This window comes from Chrysochloris asiatica, unplaced genomic scaffold (assembly GCF_000296735.1).
Source record: "Chrysochloris asiatica unplaced genomic scaffold, ChrAsi1.0 scaffold00031, whole genome shotgun sequence".
Lineage (NCBI taxonomy): Eukaryota > Metazoa > Chordata > Mammalia > Afrosoricida > Chrysochloridae > Chrysochloris > Chrysochloris asiatica.
This window is the reverse complement of record NW_006408549.1, coordinates 18,862,279-18,867,188: the sequence shown is the minus strand read 5'-3', so window position 1 is coordinate 18,867,188 and position 4,910 is coordinate 18,862,279.

Here is a 4,910-nt window from a genome sequence, read left to right as displayed (position 1 = left end):
GTCTCATGTGACTCTCAATTTGTTGGCTATTTTCTATTTAGTAAATTGGCAATATTGTTTGATGAAAGAATACCTGGAAGGACTCTGTGTGTATGTGTGTACGTGTGTGTACATGTGCATGCATGTATGTCCCTCATATATAAATATAATTAAATTATTTATCTACTTAATAATTATTCATTATAAGTACCAATTAAGCTGCATTGCCAGATCCAGTTGTCTTTGAAGGTCTGACTCTGGCATTGCTCAAAAAATTATCCCTTTTTTTCTTACCATGTGTCTAGTCGACCCATATGTTGTTATTTTCCAGATGTTCACGGTTACAAATTTTTAAAGGTTTCTTTGGCTATAAATTTAGGGTTAGAATCACAGTAACTAATGCTAAATAATTGAAAAATATTTTTTGACTCATTTTTATCAATCTAATCTTATGTTTTCATGTAGGATGATGTTAAAAATGAATATTTGCAAATGGAACAACAAAAGGAATGGAAGAATTTCAAGGTATAATATGCTACTAGACATAGGAATATACTATATACAAATAACTAAACCTTCTGATTCTTACCTTGTGGCAGACTATATTAAATTATTGTAAACATCTTCAGAGAGGATGAATATGAAAGGAAGTCAAATATTTAAATAAATTGATGCTAAAGAAAATACTTAACTGAAAAGTAATTATATTCTTTAGTTCTTTCTAGTTTAATACTATCTTATAAGAGACATGTAAAATAAATTTGTAGTAACTCCTTCTATTTTTCAAATTTAGAAGGGTGAATATGCAATAAGTATGTACCATGTGCTAAGCAGCATATATATCTTGTCTTATTTGCCCATTTAATTACAATTATTACTTTTCTTGGAGTCCTTGTGTGGTACTGTGGATTAATGCACTGGACTGCAAAGTTGGTTTGAACAACAAGGTACATGGTTCAAGATCACCAGCTGCTCCTCAGAAACCCTATACAGGGTCACTATGGATCAGGACCACCTCAGAGGCACTTAACAACAACAATTGCTTTTCTTTTTTTTATGTAAGAAACTAGGTTAGAAGAGATTAACAAGCTTGTTTAAGTAACACAAATAGTTAATGCAACTGCTGGTAATCTAACTCAGTTTTGCCCAATTTTAGATACAATGAACATTTTAAACTTTAATGTTGTTTTCTATGTGGGCTATAAAATGTGGTTGTCAAGTGACAGTGAAGCTATTTTAATTTTGTCAGTACTTGTCATAGAAAAGTTTAATACTGTGGTTATTTCCACACTTTTACAGGGTCAATCCAAATTTGTGTCACATTGAAAATTGGCTGCTTGAGTCATCTTCACTATTATTACCATCATCACCATCACATATCAGTGAAATTCTATAAAATACATAGGATGGACAAAATCTTATACAGATCTTATTTGTGTATTATTGAATGTATTTAGAAACAAAAAGGAGACAATTGTGAAAATTTTGACACATCTCAGAAGAATTGTCTCTAGTATGTGTAGAAAATGCAAAAAGAACACACTGTAAAGTTCTACATACAATAGTAGCAGAATCCTGATGTGGTGCTGTGGGTTAATGTGCAGGACTACAAAGTCAGTTTGAACAGCAAGGTTGATGGTTCAGTCTCACCAGGTGCTCCTTGGAAACCCTATACAAGGTTGCTATGGGTGGAAACTGACTCGATGGCACTTAACAACAATAGTAACAATCTCTGTTTTTCTGGTTAATACATTAGATTAATGTGGTATGAGACACCAAATCATTGATTTGCTGTTGGTGTTAGGTACCTTTGAGTCAGTTCTGACTCATAGCATCCCTGTGTGCAGCAGAATGAAACACTGGCCAGTCTTGGGCATTACGACTGTTGTTATACTTGAGTCCATTGCTGCTTTCACTGTGCCAATCCATCTTTTTTGAAGTCTTCCTCTTTTACGGTGACCCTACACGATACCTAATGTCTTTTCCTAGGGACTAGTCCCACCAAAAACAGGTGTGAAGTATGAAAGACAAATCTTGCCATTGTGGCTTCTAAAAGCATATTGACTGTATGTCTTCCTACACAGTTTTATTTGTTCTTCTAACAACTCATGGTACTTTTAATATTCTTCTCCAACACTATAATTAAAGTGTGTCAGTTCTTCTGTCTTCTTTGTTCATCATCTGACTTTCACATGTATGTGAGGCTATTGAAAATGCCATGGCTTGGGTCAAGCCAACCATAATCCTTAAACTGACATATTTTCTCTTCAACATTTTAGAGGTCTTGTGTAGCAGATTGCCTAATGCAATACATCATTTGATTTCTTGACTGCTGCTTCCATGACTGTTGATTAAGTATACAATAAAAATGAAGTCGTTTTAACAACTTCAATCTTTTCTCCTTTTATCATGATGTTATTTTTTGGTCCAGTGAGGACTTTAGTTTTCTTTACATGGAGGTGCAGTTGATTCTGAAGTCTGTAGTCTTTGATCATCATCAGTAAGTATTTTAAGTCCTTTTCACTGTCATTAAGCAAGGTTGTAACGTATGTATATCTCAGGTTGTTAATTATTCTTCCTCCAGTCCTGATGCTACGTTCTTCATATAGTCTAGCTTCTCAGAATATTTACTCAGCATTGAATAAGTATGGTGAAAGGATATAAATCTGATGCACAACTTTTCTGATCTTAAACCATTCAGTGTTCCCTTATTCTGTTCAAAGGACTATTTCTTGGTCTAAGTGTAGATTCCCCATGATCACAGTAAGTGTTCTTAGATATCCATTCTTCTCACCGTTGCTCATAGTTAGTTATCATCCATATAGCCAAATCTCTTTTCATAGTCATTAAACATCTTTCTGATATCTGGTTTTAGTTACTAGCTGTCTGATATCAGCAGTGATAGCCCTCATTCCACATCCTCGTCTAAATCTTACCTGAATTACTGGCAGCTCACTGTGTTTTGTTGCAACACTTTTTAACTATCTTCAGCAAAATTTTATTTTCATCTGATATTGTTCTACTTTATTTTCATTCTATTGGCTCACACTTCTTGGTAATGGGTACAAATATGGATCTCTTCCAATTGGTTGGCTAGGTATCTGTCTTCCAAAATTCTTGGCATAGATAAGTAAGTGCTTCCAGCACTACATCATTTGTTGAAACATTTTAATTTGTATTTCATGAATTCCTAGAGCCAAGTTTTTTGCCAGTGCCTTCAGTGCAACTTGGACTACTTCCTTCCTTCTATACTATTGGTTCTTGATCATATGCTACATCTTGAAATGTATCAACATTGATCAATTCTTTCTATAACAATGATGCTGTGTATTCTTTTCAACTTCATTTAATGCTTCCTGCATCATTCAATAATTTACCCATGTTGTGTTTGTTGTCGTTAATTGCCATCAAGTCGGTTCCAACTCAGAGTCAACTTCTGTAGCATATCTGAAGAGTGGCTTATGAGTTTGAACTGCTGACCTGGCAGTTCAAACCAAGACTGCAGTCGAAAGCTTATATTATGGAGTCATGCTAGGACTCCTATAGAATCTTTCAATATTGAAATTTGATGCTTGAATTTTTTCTTCATTTCTTTCAGTGAGAAATGCTGAGTACGTTCTTCCCTTTGATTTTATCTACTGGCCATTGCACATTTAATTTTAATACTTTGTCTTCTTGAGATGTCCTTTAAAATTTTTGGTTCAGCTCTTTTACTTCAGAATTTCTTCCAGTCACTTTGCCTTCTCTACATTCAAGAACAAGTTTCAGGTCAGAACCAATTCAACAGCACTTAACAATAACAACGATCTGTGATCTGTGAAGTGCAAGAAAGCTAGGTTGTTTAATTTCTATTCATCTCATTTCCCTGCCCCTTTCATTCTCATGTTTGTTTTAAAACATTTGGTCTTACACAGAGAAGGCCATATAGGTATTGATGCATTTGAGTTATGGTGTTGATGAAGAATACTGAAAGTACACGGACTGCCAGAAGAACAAATAAATCTGTATTGGAAGAAAATATGGTCAAAATGTTCCTTAGAGGTGAGAAGTAGACATCGTCTCTAATACTTTGGACATGTTGTCAGGAGGGACCAGTTCTTGGAGAAGGACATCATGCTTGGTAATATAGAGGGCCAGTGAAAAAGAGGAAGACCCTCACCAAGATGGATTAATGCAGTGGCTGCAACAATGGATTTAAGCATAGAAAGAATTATGGGGATTTCACAGTACTGGGCAGTGTTTCATTCTGATGTATGCAGGGCACTATGAGTTGGAGCTGACTTGATGGCACCTAACAACAATCACAAGGAAAAGTTATTAAAGGGACATAGTATTTCATTATGAAGCACAAATGTCATGAAACGAAGAATAATGAAAATGGAAAGTATGTAAAAGAAAATAACAACAACACAGAATCACTTCAGACATCCATTTTGGTCTTTTCTTTCTTTCCTATCTTATTAATAATAACCTTTTGTTTTCTTCATGCATGATCTTCTTTGTATCACCCTACAACTTTTTTTTTTTTTTAAGGAGCTTTGGTAGCATAGTGGTTACGAATCGGGCTGCTAACCTCAAGGTCAGAAGTTCGAAACTACTAACTGTTGTGCAGGAAGAAAGATGAGATTTTCTGCTCCTGTAAAGATTTGCAGCCTTGGAAACCCTGTGCAGGGTCACTATGAGTCAGAACCAACTCCATGGTACTTAACAACAACAAAAACTTTTTTTGGTCTTTGTTCATTAGAGTCTAATGCATCAGATTTGATATTGAAATGGTCTCTAAATTCAGATGAGATATATGGTACCGTAGGATGGGCACTGAACATCAAGGTTAGTTTGATCCGTAAGGTCAGTCATTCAAACTCCCCAATTGCTCCTTGGAAACCCTATATTGGGTCACTATGTGTTAGAACCAACTCAGTGGCACTTAA